The following is a 20,991-nucleotide window of genomic DNA, read 5'->3' as shown; positions in this document are numbered from 1 at the left end:
CGTATATAGAATGCAAGAGACTTTGGACACACAAGTAAAGGTTAGTTCCTGCAACCATGCATGATGGATTACACCTCAAGCACGTTTCATGTTTCAACTCAATATCCAGTTTGTTCAAAGTCCAAGAACCCAAAATCTTATTACAATCTACCATCTTACTTATCCACCTCCGAGTTACCTGTTCTTTCTCAAAATATCAGGCAGCTTTGATTGTCTTTTGTTCACACATGTCACTTCAAGTACTTGAACTACAAGGAGTGACAAATGCATAATTTTGCAGCATCCCCACTGATGGGCATACAAAAAATATTGCTTTCGACTTTCTAACAGTAATCTATACGCAGAAATCCAATTCAAACCTCATCTTATCCATGTGTTCACTTCATAAGTTGATTTCCATATTAACAAGCTCCTGGTCTGTCTGGGTAATAATGATGCTCGTTTTTTAATGACAAACCTGAGATCAAGTTTGTACTTTTTCACCATGAGTTAAACTCCTCTCCACAATAAACTTTCTCGGATTCTAAACTCTCCTTTTCGTTACGTACTAGACCAAGTTGGGCCCAAACCTCTCCTGCATTGGTGCAGCACCCTCTCCTCCCTCCCTCCCCTCTCCCCCCACTCCCCCTCCCCACCTCCCCCCTTCCCCCCTTCCCCCTTCCTCTTCCCTCCCCTTCCCCTCCTCCCACTCCATCTCCCTCAACCCCCCTTATCCTCCCTCCTCCCCACTCCCTCCCTTCCCCCCTCCCTCCCTTCCCCCCCCCCTTCCCCCCTCCCTCCACCCACCTCCCTCCCTTCCCCCTCCCTCCCTAGGAGATAGATTTAAACTTTAAAATGTGAATAACTTAAAAAATATAACACCGATTTCAATTAAACATCTTCCATGAGCATCAAAGGAAGGACGGTGAGTAAGGTGGGCCTATAATTGTTGCGCTATCGTGTAGCGTTTTGGCTGTAGTTCAGGAACAAACAAACAAACAAACGAGAGTTTTTAGTATATAGATATATTTGCTATTCTAACTGCTAACTCAGTTCAGTTCAGTTTGGTTGTCACGTGTACCAAGGTGCAGTGAAAAGCTTTTGTTGCGTGCTGACCAGTCAGCGGAAAGACAATACATGATTACAATCTACAGTACATAAATCAGGCTGAAGAAGGGTCTTAACCCAGAACATCAGCCATTCCTTCTCTGCAGAGATGCTGCCTGTCCCGCTGAGTTACTCCAGCATTTTTCCTGACTTTGATTCTGTACCATTCATCACCACAAAGGTATGAACGACTTTTGTGGTTGACGAGGTGCCAAGCAAGTTGCTGCTTTTCCAAGACAGTCACATCGTACAGTCCATCATGGGTACTGACCTCCCCACCATCGAAGGAATCTACAGGAGGCGCTGCCTCAAAAAGGCAGCCAGCAGCATCAGAGACCACACCACCCTGGCCACGCTCTCATCTCACTCCTGCCACCGGGAAGGTACAGGATTAGTTTAGATACAGCGCGGCAACAGGCCCCTTGGCCCACCGAGTCCATGCCGACCAATGGTCTCTGTACACTAGCACTATCCTACACACAAGGGATAATTTACAATTTTTACTAAAGCCAACCTACAAACCTACACATCTTTGGAGTGCGGGAGGAAACCGGAGCAATTGGAGAAATCCCATGCGGTCACAGGGAAAACGTACAAACTCCGTACAGACAGCACCCGTAGTCAGGATCGAACCCGGGTCTCTGGCACTGTGAGGCAGCAACTCTACCGCTGCGCCAACATGCCGCCCCTGAAGACAGTAAACCGTGACCACCAGGTTCAAGAACAGCTTCTTTCCAAAACCATCAGACTCTTGAATACTGCACGACATGTGGATAGGGTGGTGAAGAAGGCGTTTGGTATGCTTGCCTTTATAAATCAGAGCATCGAATATAGAAGTTGGGACGTAATGTTGAAATTGTATAGGGCATTGGTGAGGCCGAATCTGGAGTATGGTGTGCAGTTCTGGTCGCCAAATTATAGGAAGGATGTCGACAAAATGGAGAGGGTACAGAGGAGATTTACTAGAATGTTGCCTGGGTTTCAGCACTTAAGCTACAGAGAGAGGTTGAACAGGTTGGGTCTTTATTCTTTGGAGCGTAGAAGGTTGAGGGGGGACTTGATAGAGGTTTTTACATTTTTAAGAGGGACGGACAGAGTTGACGTGGGTAGGCTTTTCCCTTTGAGAGTGGGGAAGATTCCAACGAGGGGACATAACTTCAGAATTAAGGGACAAAAGTTTAGGGGTAACATGAGGGGTAACTTCTTTACTCCAAAGACGTACAGGTATGTAGGTTAATTGGCTGGTTAAATGTAAAAATTGTCCCTAGTGGGTGTAGGATAGTGTTAATGTACGGGGATCGCTGGGCGGCACGGACTTGGAGGGCCGAAAAGGCCTGTTTCCGGCTGTATATATATGATATGATATGATATACTCAGAGGGTGGTGGCTGTGTGGAATGAGCTTCCGGTGGCAGTGGTGGAGGCAGGCTCGATTTTATTATTTAAGAGTAAATTGGATAGGTATATGGATGGGAGGGGATTGGAGGGTTATGGTCTGAGAGCAGGTAGATGAGACTAGGTCAGAGAAAGTGGTCGGCGAGGAATGGTAGGGCCGAACGGGCCTGTTTCCGTGCTGTAATTGTTATATGGTTATATGGTTATATGGACATTAATCTCAGCAACTGTTAACTTCTATAGACCATGACATTGGTTGCACTATTTGGTTGACTGCACTGTTTTTGCACCATACTATGCCTTTAATTAAATTAAATTGACAATTAAACACTCTTGACTTCTGACTCTTGATCTCCAAATTCTATCGAGTACTTTGATTGTATCTACACTGAAGGTTTTCCATTTGAAAGATTAACTGTTATCTTTGTATGTAATTCTAGGGGTGCCTCAAAAGCTGAGTTCTGATTTAAAGGCTACTTGGACAGATACATGGATTGGAAAGGTTTAGAGGTTTACTGTATCATTCGATGATTCTCTGACTCTATACTTTAGTTTCGGGATACAGCTTAGAAACAGGCCCTTTGGCCAATTGAGTCAATGCCGACCATTGATCGCCCATACACTAGTTTTATCCTACACACTAGGGACAATTTACAGAAGTCAATTGACCTACAAACTCGCACGTCTTTGGAATGTGGGAGGAAACTGGAGCACCCGGTCACAGGAAGAACGTACAAACTCCATACAGACAGCACCTGTAGTCAGGATCGAACCCAGGGGTACATTTTGGGTCAAGACCCTTCTTCAGGCGCTTCTTCTGTCTGAAGAAGGGTCTCGACCCAAAACGACCCCTTCTCCAGAGATGCTGCCTGTCCCGCTGAGTTACTCCAGCTTTTTGTGTCTATCTTTGGCTTAAACCAGCATCTGCAGTTCCTTCCTACACTTTTTGACGGGTCCCTCTGTTTGTCAATTGATGTAACAGCCATGGAGCTGAAACAATAGCTCTGTTTTTCTCTCTCTATAAATGCTGCCTGTCCTACTGAATATTTCCAGCAAGCTCTGTTTTATTTCTTATCTCTATCTGCTGTAGACTTCAGACGTTTAGAGATACAGCGTGGAAACAGGCCCTTCGGCCCACAGTGTCCGTGCCTACCAGTGATCACCCCATACACTAGCACTATACGACACACTAGGGCCAATTTACAATTTACAGAAGCTAATTAACCTGCAAACCTGAATGTCCTTGGAGTGTGGAAGGAAATCGGAGCACCCGGAGAAAACCCCACACGGTCAGGGGGAGAACGTACAAACACCAAAAGGAGAACGTACAGTCCTTTGCTTTCAGAGCAAGATGATAATGGACAGCTAATCTACATGTTGGGTACATAGGTAGACAGTCAGGTCTTCCCCCAGGGTAGCATTGTCAAAGACTAGAAGGCATAGCTTTAAGGTGAGAAAGGTAAAGTTTAAAGGAGATGTGTGGGGCAGGTTTTCTTTTTGCAGGACGTGGTAGATGCCTGGAACGTGCTGGCAGGGGCGGTGGTGGTGTTTCAGTTTAGTTGATTGTCACGTGTACCGAGGTACAGTGAAAAGCTTTTTGTTGCGTGCTAACTAGTCAGCAGAAAGACAGTACGAAGACAATACCAGTCAGCAGAAAGACAACACGAAGGGCTGAATGGCCTACTCCTGCACCTATTTTCTATGTATTCTCTAATACATGATTACAATCATTCCATTTACAGTGGAATGATTGTAGAGTCTTTTAGATAGGCACATGGATTTGCAGGGAAAGGTGGAATGTGGATCACGTGCAGGCAGAGGAGATTAGTTTATCTTGGCATCATGTTTAGCACAGACATTGTGGGCCGAAGGGCCTGTTCCTGTGCTGTATAGGTTACATGTTCTAATCTGTTAATTATGATGGTGATTAAAGGATTAAGAGTGAGGTGAGGAGACCATGGAAACACTCTACAACATTCCCTCAGAGGCACTTTGAATTTCGGGCACAATTATTTGGGATGAGCCCTTCGGTTTCCTCCCACACTCCAAAGACGTACAGGTTTGGAGGTTAATTGGCTTCAGTAAAATTGTAAATTGTCCCTAGTGTGTAGGATAGCGCTAGTGTACAGGGGGGGCGCTGGTCGGCACGGACTCAGTGGACCCAAGGGCCTGTACCTCTAAACTAAATTAAATTCATACAAAACGGAAATTTAAAAACAAAAATGCAAGTGCTGAAGATCTTTAATAAACAATGTATTTCCAACGTGAAATTATAATTCTGCTTTTCCTTCCACAGAGGCTGCCTGACCTGCTGGGTGTTTCCAGCATTTTCTGTTTTATTTTACACGAAACACGGTTTCCACTGGAGAAAGCAAAGGCTGTCACTTCTGTTGCCGAGATACAAGTACGAAAACAAGCAATGTGTTATCACTACATTTTGCCACTTGACATCTCTTTAAATGTTCAGAAAACATCTAGTCTTCCTGAACAATTAGCGTGCAATGCTGAATATTTGCATCAACAGCCCTCTCTGACCTCCATGCAGAGTGAAGCATTGTTCTTGTTGGGTTGAGCCAGCTCTCTGGGTATTAGTTACAGTCCACTGCTCTCGCATAACACTAAACAGAGAAAATATATTTCTGCAGCAGTCAGTCACAAGACCTTCCCTGACATTTCCAAATGATGTGAACTGAATAGATGTATAGCCAGCATTCTGAGTTTACAGTCTGTTCTTTTTAACTCTGTGTATTCAAAATTGTTTGGTTTAGAGATGTAACGTGGAAGCAGGCCCTTCGGCCCACCGAGTCCGCGCCGACCAGCGATCCCCGCACACTAACACTATCCTACACACACTAGGGGCAATTTACCAGCTGGACTGTGTAGGAAGGAATTTCAGATGCTGGTTTAAACTGAAGATAGACACAAAATGCTGGAGTAACTCAGCGGGTCAGGCCACATCTCTGGAGAGAAGGAATGGGTCGAGACCCTTCTTCAGACTGACGTGGCGGAGTCTAGAGGGAAGGTATGTCTCAATATTTTTGGTTATTGGGCTGCCGAGAAAGGTCAGTAGTCAGGAGAAGCATTGAGGAATTTTATACACAAAGATAAATAAATGTTCCAGAGATTTGCTTGATTTGGTTTTGGGATCAGGGAGCACTTATACATATTTTGTCTCGGAAGGTGAATTAAATAGATAACAGAATTGTGCACAGTCCATGAACAGTGTGGGTGAATGCGTTCTACACATGGCGGCACGGCGGCGCAGCGGTAGAGTTGCTGCCTCACAGCGCCAGAGAACCGGGTTCCATCCTGACTAGGGGTGCTGTCTGTGTGGAGTTTGTACGTTCTCCCCATGACATGCGTGGGATTTCTCCGAGATCTTCGATTTCCTCCCACACTCCAAAGACGTACATGTGTGCAGCTTAATTGGCTTGGTTGAAATTGTAAATTGTCCCTAGTGTGTGTAGGAGAGTGTCAGTATGCGGGGATCGCTGGTCGGCGCGGACTAGGTGGGCCGAAGGGCCAGTTTCCGCGCTGTATCTCTAAATCAAAAATAAACTAGTGTGGTTGATCATCGAACTGGACTCAGTGGGCCTTATCCAAACGACTACTGCTGTGTAATCGACCCAGTTTCAGTGATAGTAAAATACTCTGCTGTGGGATGGGTGGAAAATCAGTCGACTAAACAAAATAAAATAAATAAAACAGCTAAAAATCCAACAAACTAACACTAGTGCAAAAAGAACAAAGGTCTCAGTGTAATTAAAGACACTGTTCAAAGAACAGTGTAAATTGTAAAGATATTGTAAACTGTCCCCGAGTGTGTGTAGGGTGGTGTTAGTGTGGGGGGGTCGCTGGTCGGCGCGGACACGGTGGGTCGAAGGGCCTGTTTACGTGCTGTGTCTCTAAACTACTCTGGCTTACAATAGGTTGACCAAAGTTCAGTCTCCGAACCCAGAGACACTGAACACGTAACAATGTAAGACCAACAGTGGTATCAGCGCTGTATCTCTAAACTAAAACTAAACTGAAAACACGAACGGTGTGAGAGCAAAGCAAGGCAACACTTGTCCTCAAACAAACCTCCCTCAGCTTATCTTCTCATGTTTACAGTTAGCAGTGAACTCTCCGTTTGCTGTCAGGCAATGCAGCGTATTGCACAGGTCATCATATAAAACAAGGATATTGCTGGTGGGATGAAGATGATTCATTCTGCGCTCTTTAACACTCCAGGTTTCTTGTGACAGAAGAAATGAATTCAACGGCAGAGACTGATCTTCATGTTTGAATTGTACAGCACAAGGATTCATCCAGATCAGAAAATGGGGCCAGGTAGAGTGTGGATCCCTCATCAAATGATCACAGCAACACCTGGTGCTAATGACTCACGGCAATCAGCAGGTGTGCAGCCAATACTTCCTGTGACGTTTAGCTTTAGTTTAGTTTAGTTTAGAGATACAGAGCGGAAACAGGCCTTTCGGCCCACCGAGTCCGCACCGACCAGCGATCCCCGCACACTAACACTACCCTAAACACACACTAGGGATGATTTACATTTTATACCAAGCCAATTAACCTGCAAACCTGTACGTCTTTGGAGTGTGGGGGGAAACCAAAGCACCCGGAGAACACCCACGCAGGTCACGAGGAGAACATACAAACTCGTACTGACAGCACCCGTAGTCAGGATCAAACCTGGGTCTCTGGCAGTGTAAGTGCTGTAAGGCAGCAACTCTGACACCGTGCCGCCCCATGTGTCCTTTGTCTCTGTGGCTCTTTGGGAACACTAGCTCAGACACAAAGAGCTGGAGTAAGGTGTGAAGAAGGGTCTCGGACCAAAACGTCACCTATTCCTTTCCTCAGAGATGCTGCCTGACTCGTTGAGTTACTCCAGCTTTGTGTGCTTATCTTCGGTGTAAACCAGCATCTGCAGTTCCTTCCTACACAGGTGATGTTTCAGGTCGGAACCCTTCTTCAGACTGAAAGATAGAGAAGGTCAAAGCAATACAGGGCAGAATACTAGCTTGGTGGGAAACTGGAATTCACTGTGCCATATTTGAAGCACAGTTGAGAGATCCAGGCATGGATCCAGGCCCTTCGGCCCACCGAGTCCACGCCAACCACCGATTACCCGTTCACACTAGTTCTATGTTATCCCACTTTCTCATCCACTCCCTACACACCAGGGGCAACTTATAGAGGGACGATTGTCCGACAAACTCGCACATCGTAAGGATGTGGGAAGAAACCGGAGCACCCGGAGGAAACCAATGTGGTCACAGGGAGAATGTGAAACTCCACGCACACACACACACACACACACACACACACACACAGCACCCGAGGTCAGGATCGAACCCGGGTCTCCGGCGCTGTGAAGCAGCGGCTCTACCCGCTGCGCCACTGTGCTGATTGTTCAGACTGAGCGAGATTTTGCCTACTGCTTTGTTATTATCATGGCAACGTCATCAGTATTCCGCAGAACGTTGACCCGAATCTACAACATTTGCTGACTCCAAGACAAGCTGATTAATTACCCCAACTCGTGTTGGCACCCAATCCGTAATTAATTGCCAGTTTGTTAAAAGATCATCCGAAAACTGACAAAGAATTAAAAGAAAAATGAACCCTGAGCCAAGAGATAGAGAAGGTAGACACAAAATGCCGGAGTAACTCAGCGGGACAGGCAGCATCTCTGGAGAGAAGGAATGGGTGGCGTTTCGGGTCGAGACCCTTCTTCAGACTGAGAGTCAGGGGAGTGGGCAGGACAGCCGAGAGATGGAGATTTATATTTGGTGATTGCATTCAGTCAGTGGAGATAGAGGCAGGTGAAGCCAGCCACTTTCCCCTCTCGGGTGTCCTGATGGGATCAAGGACACGAGACACTGACCGATGGGCGTTGCAGGAAAGTACAAACAGTGGCGGAAATGAGAATCCGCAGGAGTAACAGATGATGCAGGTGGGTTGCTCTCTCCACTCTCCAGGTAGGACACGAAAGCTGAAACATTACCCACTGAACCATGCGCATATTAACACCAACCCCTCCTCGCCATCTGTTCAGCAGCTCTACCCGTTGCACCACACTCCACTGACGTCAGAACCAACATGTCTAATCAATCTCTGGTTGACATACGTTTTAACAAAGAACCAACAGGGCTCTTTATTGCCTCCAGAATCCGCTTGAATTCTCCTCAATGTTTTTTTTAGTTTAGAGATATAGCGCGGAAACAGGCCCTTCGGCCCACCGAGTCCGCGCCGACCAGCGATCCCCGCACACTCACACTAACCAACACACACGAGGGACAATTTACATTCATACCAAGCCAATTAACCTATAAACTGGTGCGTCTTTGGAGTGTGTGGGGAGACTGGAGCACCCGGAGAAAACCCACGCAGGTCACAGGGAGAACGTACAAACTCCGTACAGACAGCACCCATAGTCGGGATAGAACCTGGGCCTCGGGCGCTACACAAGAATGCTAACGTATATTTGGTGTTTTACATAAACTGGATGTGACCATAAAACTCACTGTAAACTGGGATTTTAACCATCTGGGTCTGTCTATGGCATCATGGTTTCACGATGAGGGAAATAAATATAGAACAAGACAAAATAATTCTGTCACTGTCAGACTGGAGCACAAATAGATGTTGAATATTTTTACAGAATGGAAAAACCGTGTAAGACAAACAGAAAATGCAAATAGCTTACAGTGGCGCAGCAGTAGAGTTGCTGCCTTACAGCGCTTGCAGCACCAGAGACCCGGGTTCGATCCCGACTACGGGTGCTAATGAGAATCTATGCTATTAGCTGGTATAGTCAATTAGAGATATTATATTTTGTAGTAGTAAAGATGGTTTCTTTTGTTGTTTTAGCTAATATAAAATGGATGCTTATTTTAGTGGAAAGCAGTAAGATGGATGCTTGTGGCAGAAATGTTATCCTTGGGAACAGAATGTGTTTGTCCCTTTACGAGTGATAAGGAGTGTACAGATCGGCTATTGACCTCTCCCACTCTGTCTGACTGCGTGTACTGTGTATTGAAACAGTAAAGCAAGGTCATGCAGCTGCAAGATTGCTCGTCTATAGAGATAAAGAAAGTTTCTTTCTTAATAACAACTCCTTATTTGGGTGCGTGTGAAAGTAGGAAAAGTTTTGAATCCACTCTAGGTAAATTGATGCGTTTCTCTAAAAACATGTGACTTATATTAATGGTTTGGTTTCTGAGCATGTGACCTGTATCAATGATTTTGTCTTCTCTGTAACCATGGGAATTGTATTAGATGTGTAATTGGTCCTTGATTTCTTTTTGTCACACCTCTCTTTTTCTGTATAAAAATGTAAACAATCGTGGAGAAGTTGTTCTTCCCCTCCCCTGAGTTGATGTCTCTTCAGACACTAGTGTTGTGTCTGGAGATCTTCTCGGGAAGAACCCCATGGTGGAATAAATCTGATGTGCTAATCCAGTATCACGTGTGATTATTCAGACTGAAGGTAAAGAATTTGATTTAACACTGTCTGTACGGAATTTGTACGTTCTTCCCATATCCTGCGTGGGTTTTCTCAGAGATCTTCGATTTCCTCCCACACTCCAAAGACATACAGGTTTGTAGGCTAATTGGCTTGGTAAAATGTTAAAATAATTGTCCTTGGTGTGTGTAGGATAGTGTTAGTGTGCGGGGATCGCTGGGCAGCACAGACCCGGTGGGCCGAAGGGCCTATTTCTGCGCTGTATCTCTAAACTAAACTAAACTAAAACTGAACTTACACAAAACTTGCATTCGCATTATTTCAGGTTGCGCAGCGGTAGAGTTGCTGGCTCACTGTGCCAGAGACCCGGGTTCAATCCTGACTACAGGCGTTGTCTGCATGAAGTTTGTACGTTCTCCCCGTGACCTGTGTGGGGTTTGGAGAACATTGGAGAACATGGATAGGTGACGTTTCCGGTCGGGACACTTGGTGTTCATGTTCTCCAGAGATGCCGCCTGGCCCACCGAGTTACTTCAGCACTCTGCGTCTTTTCTCAATGCTTCTTATGAGCTGTACCTTCGATCAGCCTAGTGGTTGATTCCATGCACCCTCTCCGTTCCAGCCCAGTGAAGCACATGTTTTCAGTGCAAACGATAGCTTTGCCTCGAGTTGAACACATGCCACTTTTCAAGCTACCTACTGAGTTGCCAGATTAATACCCGCACTAACATGAAGTGACACAGTCTGCTCTGTGCCTAGCATCTGACCGCAAGTACTGTAATTGTATCTAATTTATACACAAAAGTGCCCGGTCTGGAGACACACTACACAGATTCACACAGCCCCCTTGCACCGCAATAAACACCCTGAAGCTTAAAGAGGCGAATTATAAAATCTAAGAAAATACGCTGAACAATGCTTACGAAAATAGATATTTTCAGACTTTTTCCTGAAACGATACACGACTTCCAAGTGATTTGGGTGGCATGGTGGCACAGCATTTAAAAGACATTTGGACTGGTACAGGGGTAGAGGGATATGGGTCAAACGTGGATACATGGGAGAAGCCTAAATGGGGCATCTTGGTGGGCATGGATGGACGAGATGGGCCGAGCGGCCTGTTTCCATGCCCTTTGGCTCTACCACTCCAAACGTTAACTCTGCTTCTCTTATGACAATAGACAAAAGACAATAGGTGCAGGAGGAGGCCATTCGGCCCTTCGAGCCAGCACCGCCATTCAACGTGATCATGGCTGATCATTCTCAATCAGTAGATGCTGATGCTTTCCGCAGATGCTGCCTCTCCTGCCGATTGCCCCCTGCATTTTCTGGGTTTTTAAAATTTTTCGCACAAAGCAGGAGACGATTGTCGGAGAACAACTAACCGTAAGAATTGAAAATAATTGAATAGATGGAAGTCGCGTTTGTGGGGATTACGGCGCAAGGCCAGAATGTGATGGAAAGATATCCTGACCAAGAGATGAAAGGTAAAGTAACATCTCGGGTCTGATTCATCATTACAGCTCAGATCAAAGTGGGATCACGTCCGAGATGGAATCTTTGTTCCGAGCAAATGATCATTAACTTGGTGGGCTCTTCCCGCATTCCGCGGTATTGTTTCAGAAAGACTCGAACAAAATTACAAATCGGCATTCAATGCGTTGTAAGGCCAGGGACAAATAAAACGAGAGGTACAAGGACGGCTGGGCTAATGGCATCAGAACCTGGCGACTCTTGCATGTGGACTCAGTGGGCTACACCACACCACACCACACCACACGATACGATAGCACTTTATTTATCCCAGGAGGGAATTGATCTGCCAGCAGTCATAGAAACACAAAATACATGAAACATGATACATTTTGTTGTGTTACGTAAACATTTGGAGTCGTAGAGCTGAACAGCACGGGCACAGGCCACTCGGCCCACTTCGCCCACATATGATACTATACATTCTGAAGGTAATGGAGGATTGTACTTCTGTATGGCAATAATCTCACTGATCTAGGTGCACAAAAACAATTTCACTGTACCTTGGTGCACACAATGAGATTCCCTTTATCACGGCTCGATTGGAATCGTGTACAGTCTTTCCGCTGACTGTTTCTTCACGCGCAACAAAAAAGGTTTTCACTGTACCTCGGTACACGTGACCGTAAACTAAACTGAACTAAACTCAATTCAGATGCTGGATTCTTGATCAAAACACAAAGTGCTGGAGGAACTCAGCTGATTGAAAACCTTCGATTTGTACCAGCATCTGCAGTTATTTTCCTACACAACCTGAGATACTTAGCTGATCAGCGGAATGCAACGGAGCGGTAACGAACCTGAAACTCCACCCGTTCCTTCTCTCCAGAGATGCTGCCAGTCCCGCTGAGTTACTCCAGCATTTTGCGTCTATCTTTTCCCGCTAAAGACGTGCCTGTTTCGGGCCGATTTCAACGCTGCGTGACTCTATGAGCATCACCCGCCTCTATTATATTATTTACACAGCGATATTGAACTGGTTTATTTTGTTCCTTGTCTCCTTGTCATACCCAGACACAGCATGTCCATGAGGCAAGCGCGACTCAGGCAACTGTGGAAAAGAAATTAGAACACAATGATTTGCCTGGCGTACTGGAGTGAATTGTAACCCCCCCCCCCCTCAAACTGCCTGGGTGCAGGCCACTAGAATATGTCCCGACCCAAAATGTCACCCATGTGTAGAGAGGAACTGCAGATGCTAGTTTATGCCAAAGATAGACACAAAGTACTGGTGCAACTCAGCGGGTCAGGCAGCATCACTGGAGAAAAATTAATGTCACCAATGCGGCCAAAATATCACCTATCCATTCAATGTCACAACTATCCATCCATCTCCTCTCAGTCTGAAGAAGGGTCTCGACCCAGAACATCACCTATTCCCTTTCTCCAGAGATGTTGCCTGTCCCGCTGAGTTACTCCAGCGTTTTGTGTTTATCTTCAGTGTAAACCAGCATCTGCAGTTCCTTCCTACACAATGCCAGAGGAAGTAGTTGAGGCAGGTACTACAACTGAACCATCCTATCAACAACTAGAGAGCGGTCCTGAGCTACTATCATATTTGGGCATTGGAGACCCTCAGACTGTCTCTAATCGGACTTTACCTTGCACTAAACGTTATTCCCTTCGTCGTGTATCTGTACGCTGCAGACAGCTCGATTGTAAGCATGCATAGTCTTTTCGCTGACTGGTTTGCATGCAACAAAAACGCTTTTCACTGTACCTCGGTACACGCGATAATAAACTAAACTAAACTGAATTTTAAAGATTTGGAAAGGTACATGGATAGGAAAGCTTTATCGGGATAGGGGCCAAATGGGATTAGTTTAAATGGGGCATCTTGGTTGGCATGGGCTAGTTGGGCCAAAGGGCATGTTTCTGTGCTGTATCACTCTGGATGCCTTTTTATGCAGTTATAACAGGCAACTACATTAAACTTTCCCCTTTTGACCTTGTCCAATATATTGTGCTTGTTAAGTTTGCATTGAACAGGCAGAAAGGCTGCATGCTTTGTTGATACAGAGATGTTGACCTGTAATATGGTCGTGGGTCTGCTGGCTAATTCTGTGTGAAGGTTAAAACGGCTTTGCAGAGAGTAGGGAAATAATGAGTTACAAGACTGTCAAGAAATGGACACCCAGGTATGTATTAAATCACAATTTCACCATAACGAAGGAGAACAGTTTAATGCTCATGGCCAGCACAGTTATAAACACATTTTGCTTCATCCAATTCTAATGCCTGGTTTGAAAGTAATCTATTGTACATATACTACAGAGACTCAATCCTGGAGTAACACTTTGTCACAATAAATTGGTATCTTGTCTACAGCTGGCTGCTGTTTAATATTAATTGGTAATGGTGCCCTGTTGTGCGAGACCGAATACAGTTTGTTACCAATAATCCACATGAGCCCGGCAGCAAATTGCAGGACCAGGCTATTGAGGGATCCTATATCTGTCTGCAATACTTTCCTTGCCAATTATTGGAGAATTATGTACCAGCATCACATAAGAAGTGACTTGTGATAGTGCAAAAAATATATTGGTGCAATATCTAATTTCTACGATGCTGAGAATCCTCAGACTATCTGTGATCGGGCTTTATTGGCTTTATCTTTGTACTAAATGTTATTCACGTTATTCCCTTTATCATGTATCTGTACACTGTGGATGGCTTGATTGTAATCATGCATAGTCTTTCCACTGGCTGGTTAGCAAAAGCATTTCACGGTACCTGACAATAGACTAAACTCACATTCGACTCAAACCATCTTCTGCACTCTGTATCCTCCCTTTTGCTCTAACCATTGTACTTGAGTTTGACTCGATTATATTTATGTTTGGTAGATCTGATCTGTTTAGATATCGTGCAGAACAAGGTTTTTCACTTGGTACACGTGACAATAAACGAAACTAAACTAAAACAAAATCTATGACTAGCTAACTTGGTGGTGCATCGATAGAGCTACTGCCTTACAGCGCCAGGGAGCCTATGGGTGCTGTCTGTGCGGAGTTTGTCCGCTCTCCCCGTGACCTGCGTGGGTTTTCCCTGTGATCTTCGGTTTCCTCCCACACTCCAAAGAATAACAGGTTTGTAGGTTAATTGTGTAGGAAAATAACTAGATGCTCGTTCAAATCGAAGGTAGACACAAAATGCTGGAATAACTCAGCGGGTCAGGCAGCATCTCAGGAGAGAAGGAATGGGTGACGTTTCGGGTCGAGACCCTTCTTCAGACTGACTTTTAGGTTAATTGGCTTGGTATAAATGTAAAATTGTCCCTCGTGTGTGTAGGATAGTGTTAATGTGCGGGGATCGCTGGTCGGCACGGACTCGGTGGGCCGAAGGGCCTGTTTCTGCGCTGTATCTCTAAACTCTAAACTAAATTAAGTGACAGTCTTGAATGCACATTCGCAGCTAGAGTTGGGCATAGCAGGGAGTTGTCTTTTGCATCCCTGCACTCAATAAATCTTCAGCCCGCACTCATTGTGTTTGTGGCAATACCACCAGAACTGTTGCCACTCTCTCACCAGTGAGAATGATTTATGCATTGTCAGATCACTCACACAACCTCTCTGTAGTGGACACCACAGTTTTAGAAAAACGAATTGTGTGCTGCATTGTAGTTGAATTTTATGCAGCATAAAAAGATGTCAGTGAGAAAAACTAACATACATGCTGTTAAAATTCCCACTGCAATATTTAAGTCTGGGGTCAGACAAAGTAGTTTTGTTTAGTTTAGAGATACAGTACGGAAGCAGGCCCTTTGGCCCACCGAGTCCGCACCGACCAGTGATCCCCGCACACTAACACTATCCTACACGCACTAGGGACAATTTTACACTCGTACCAAGCCAATTAACCTACAAACCTGTCCGTCTTTGGAGTGTGGAAGAAAACCAAAGATCTCGGAGAAAATCCACGCAGTCACGGGGAGAACGTACAAACTCCGTACAGACAAGCACCCGTGGTCGGGATCGAACCTGGGTCTCTGGTGCTGTAAGTGCTTTGATGTAGCAACTCTAGCGCTGCGCCACCGTGCCGCCCATATGCGAGAGGCCCGCTCCTGTGATGTACTGTTCCATGTTCTACATTTTGCAAACAAATTAAAGAAACTCTCAAAAGTTTCTAGGCGGTGAGAGGAGAATAAATTGCTCACAATTTTAATGGGTTCTGACTTTTTTGCAAATCTGTTTCACGATGCTTTGATTGCCCGGTTGTTCCTTGTTTATGAACAACATAATGGGAAGTTGATGGCCTCATCCTTATTCATTAATAATAATGATACTATCTAACTACAAGAGGAAAATGTCACATTATAATCAAAAAAGCATCATTCAAGATAAACCTGAAGCAATAATGATTCATATTAATGAGTTGAGTTGATAATTATAGTGAAGATACAACTGCAGATGTTATTTTTCGTATCAAGGGCCAAAGCTCTGTTTCATTAACTATCAATGACATTATAATTTTCTCTTATAAAAGTCTATTTCAGCACACATATTTAATTTGGAAAGTATTAAATTAATTCCAGGCAGATAATATATGGCAATGCTGAGATACTGATGAACCGATTATCTTTTTGCCCCACACCACTCAAATAAAGGCGTTAGTTGTCGTATTCTTGCCTGACCTGACCACTAACATCTTTTTAATATTAATCAAATTGCACTTCATCGAGCTCAATTTAATTTGAAGTATCTGTTTTAAACGCAATTTTTTCTCCGGATTAAGATGATCTGATAGTGATCATCATAATCATACTTTATTAGCCAAGAATGTTTTGCAACATACGAGGAATTTCATTTGCCATACAGCAATACCAATAAAAAGCAACAGAACACACAAAATACATCTTAACATGAACATCCACCACAGTGACTACTCCGCATTCCTCACTGTGATGGAAGGCCAAGAAAGGTTCAATCACTTCCCTTCTTTGTCCTCCAGCGGTCGGGGGCCTCTAACCTTCCGTTGACAGGACGATCTTACTCCCGTAGCCGGGGCGATCAAGCTCCTGCATTGGGGGGAATCTCAGTTCCCCCGCGCCAGGCGATCAGACCCCGGGTCGGGGCTTGTCGAACTTTGTGCGGCTTTGGAGCTTCCCGACCTCGGTCTCAACCCGAGACTGCAAGCTCCTTGATGTAAAAGTCCACAGGCCGCGGTTGGAGCGTCGATCCCAAGCAAGGAATCGCACGCTCTCATGGTAAGTCCACGCCCCGCGGTGGGGCTCAAGGTTAGTCTCGAGCAAGGCCTCCAGCTCCATGATGTTAGGCCGCAGAGCGACCGGAGATACGATCCGGAAAACAATCGCATCTCCGGCAAGGTAAGAGATTGAAAGAAAGTATCCCCCCGCCCCCCCCCCCCCCCCGCCAACCCCCGGTATAAAACAAACCAGAGAACATTAACACAGACTTTCTAAACACACCAAAAATAACAAATAAGAGACAAAAAGGACAGACTGTAGGCGAGGCTGCCATTGATGCGCCACCCCGATGCAAGCATATTAACAATTGATGCGTGGCAGAAATCTTTAATGTCCACTATGATGGAACGTAGAACAGAACAGTACAGCACAGGAATGGACACTCCTGGCCCATAATGTCCATGCCGATCATGATTCCAAGCTGAATTGATCTCCCTCCATTCCATACAGGTGTCAGAGGTTATGCGGAGAAGGCAGGAGAATGGGGTTAGGAGGAAAAGATAGATCAGCCATGATTGAATGGCGGAGTAGACTTGATGGGCCAAATGGCCTAATTCTGCTCCAATCACTTTTGACCTTATTCCCTGCATATCCATGTGCCTATCCAAAAGCCTCTTAAACACCACCATCGCATCTACCTCCACCACCACCCCTGGCAGCTCATTCCAGGCACCCACCACCCTCTGTAAAAAAAAACTTGTCCTTGAAACTTTGCCCGTCTCACCTTAAAGTAATGCCCTCTAGTCAGAATCAGAATCCAGTTATAATCAGAACCATGCCCTCATTTGGAGCTGCTGTCTGTGTGGATAACCATGATTTCCATCAGTCTCCCGATATTGAGTTAGTCTAATTGTTTTGCACACTCCTTAGTTTAGTTTATTAATATTGTCACGTGTACTGAGGTACAGTGTAAAGCTTTTGCTGCATGCTAATCTGTTAGCGAGAAAACAACATGATTACAATCGAGCCGCCCACAGTGTGCAGATACATGATAAAGGGAATAACGTTTAGTGCAAGATAAAGCCAGCAAAGTTCAACTAAAGATAGTCTGAGCATCTCCAGTGAGGTAGATGATAGCTCAGGAGTGCTCTCTGGCGGGCAGGTGATGGATGGTTCAGTTGCCTGATAACAGCCGGGAAGAAACTGTCCCTGAATCTGGAGGTGTGCATTTTCACATTTCTGTACCTCTTGCCTGATGGGCGAGGGGAGAGGAGGGAGTGACCGGGTTGAGACTGGTCCTTGATGATGCTGCTGGCCTCGCTGAGGCAGCGTGAAGTGTAGATGGAGTCAGTGGAAGGGAGGTTGGTTTGTGTGATGGTCTGGGCTGCGTCCACAACTTCCTGTTATCTCCCACTAGATTTTCACCGAGCACATTACCTCCAGAATTTTACTTAATTTGGATTCAATTCATCTCTTTTAATAATGCACCATAAAATCAGGAGAGAAATGTATTTGCTTTGTGGTTTGGAACTGTTAGAGCATTTGGAAACACAATAAAATAGTGCTTACATTTCTTCCAAGGACAACTTTTGTTTGTGGATCTCCAGCATGGAATAATGTGGTGAGCTAAGAGAATGTAGCTCGTAAGAGAAGCAGAAAATTAAATGTTTATAGAACAAGCACTTAAAGTGGGTGTTGTCAATGGGAATTGCTAAACAGGTTTTTTTGTGTTGGGGGGACCCAACACAGACAGTGGAGCACATAGTCACTAGTTGCCCCAAATACCGGCCACCGAATGGTGAACGAAGTCTGATTGACCTGGACGATGACACTGGCTCCTCAACGGAGCTGCAGGTCTAAAAGACGTACAGGGTTGTCTGCCTCCAGATGTTGACACAAGGAACTGCAGATGCTGGTTTACAAGAAAAGAGCCAAAGTGCTGGAGTAACTCAGCAGGTCAGGCAGCATCCCTGGAGGGCATGGATAGGTGACAGTTCGGGTCCCTGCCCTTCTTCAGACTTTAATGGCGGAGTAGACTTGATGGACCAAATGGCCTATTTCTGCTCCTATCACTTATGAACCTATGAAACATTATGTCAAGATACACACGTTTTGTCTATCTGCACATGATCCATATCCCTCCATTGATGGAGTGGAATAAACTAGGAGAGAATAGCATTTTTCTCACGATAATATCAAAGATGATTAATTCAATTGTGGAGCATGAAAAATGGTCCTGCTGAAAATGAGAAGTGTAAATAACCACTACACATGGCCACCAGACTATCACCACAAAGCCAATGGCATGTTGGCCTTCATTGCGAGAGGATTTGAGTTTAGGAGCAAGGAGGTCCTACTGCAGCTGTACAGGGCCCTGGTGAGACCGCACCTGGAGTATTGTGTGCAATTTTTGGTCTCCAAATGTGAGGAAAGACATTATTGCTATTGAGTGAGCGCAGCGTAGGTTCAGCAGGTCAATTCCCAGGATGGCGAGACTGAGATATGATGAAAGAATGGGTCGGCTGGACTTGTATTCGCTGGAATTTAGAAGGATGAGAGGGAATCTTATAGAAACATATAAAATTCTTAGAGGATTGGACAGGGTAGATGTAGGAAATGTTTTCCTGATGTTGGGGAGTCCAGAACCAGGGGTCACAGTTTAAGAATAAGGGGTAGGCCATTTAGGACTGAAATGAGGAAAACCTTTATCACCCAGAGAGTTGTGAATCTGTGGAATTCTCTGCCACAGAAGTCAGTGGAGGCTAATTCACTGGATGTTTTCAAGAGAGAGTTAGATTTACCTCTTAGGGCTAAGGGAATCAAGGGATATGGGGAAAAAGCCGGAACGGGGTACTGATTTTGGATGATCAAAAGTCCAAAATGGCGGCGCTGCCATAGCAGCTGCGGCTTACCTGCGGTCCATTTGTCTTTGTGTTTTTGTTGTTTTTTTGTCTTAATTGTCGATGTGATGTGTTTGTGTACTATGTGTGTATGTGGGGGGGAACTGTAAAATTGTAAATAGGTGTCCCTTCCGAACGGAGACCCGACCTTTGTTTTCTGGGTCGTGTCTCCGTTCCTGCTGCGGCCTACCATCGGCCCAACTCCTGGAGCTGTCGGCCTCCAGGGCTCCGGTTCGCAGAGCCCGCGGACCGGACTTACCATCACCGGAGCCGGCCGTCTTCGGTGGCTGCGGGAGCAGCTGCGACTTGCCTTAGGCTCGGGCCGCGTGGATGCCGACATCAGGAGCTCCGGCAGCGGCAGCGTGTTCGCCCGCCCCGGATCGCGGGGCTTGGGTCGCGGACATTTCACCGTCCGGCGCGGCCTAAGATAGGCCGCGGGATATTTCTCTGCTGGGCGGGGGCTTCAATGTCGGGAGCCACGACCGCCCCGACGTGCAGCAACAGCGGCAGCAGCAGCGTGTTCGCCCGCGCCGGATCGGACTTATCATCGGCGGAGCCGGCCGTCTTCGGAGGCTGCGGGAGCGGCTGCGACTCGCCTTAGGCTCGGCCCGCTGCGGACCGTCCGGCGCGGCCTGCAACCACAACAACCTGACCGCGGGAGAGGACAGCAGGAGAAGGGAAAAGACATTGTGGCCTTCCATCACAGTGAGGAGAGGACTGGAGGAGACTCACTGTGATGGATGTTTTCTTGATGGATGTTTCTTTTGTTGTTGGACTGTGGGTGACTGAATTTCGTCCAATTTGGATGACAATAAAGCTATCTTCAACCTTGAATCTTGATCATATTGAATGGCGGTGCTGGCTCAAAGGGCCAAATGGGTCTACTCCTGCATCTATTTTCTATGTTTCTATAGAACAGTACAACACAAGGACAGGCCATTCAGCCCTCATTATTATGCTGGACATGATGCCAAGTCAAATAATCTCCCCCACCTGCACGTGATCCATATCCCTCCATTCCCTGCAGATCCATGTGTCTGACACGGATAGAAACAAAAAGCTGGAGTAACTCAGCGGGACAGGCAGCATCTCTGGAGAGAAGGAATGGGTGACATTAAGGGTCTGACATGGACTGTTTTCTCTGGAGCTTCGGAGGCTGATAGAAATTTCAGAAGGCATGTAGCAAGGTTATGAGAGGCATAGATAGGATTACAACTATTTTCCCAGGTTGGGAATGCCAAAGACTAGAGGGCATAGCTTTAATGTGAGAGAGACAACTTTTAAAAGAGATGTGTGGGCAAGTTGTTTTTAAACTCAGAGGGTGATGGGTGCTTGGAACACTCTGCAGGCGTGGCATGGGGACAAATGTGACAGTGACGTTTAAGGGGCTTTTCCATTATTTGAGACTTTACTTTAGACCTGAAACAGGCCCTTCGGCCCACCGAGTCCACGGCAACCAGT

Source organism: Rhinoraja longicauda, chromosome 6 (genome assembly GCF_053455715.1).
Source record: "Rhinoraja longicauda isolate Sanriku21f chromosome 6, sRhiLon1.1, whole genome shotgun sequence".
Classification (NCBI taxonomy): Eukaryota; Metazoa; Chordata; class Chondrichthyes; order Rajiformes; family Arhynchobatidae; genus Rhinoraja; species Rhinoraja longicauda.
This window is presented reverse-complemented; position numbering follows the sequence as displayed.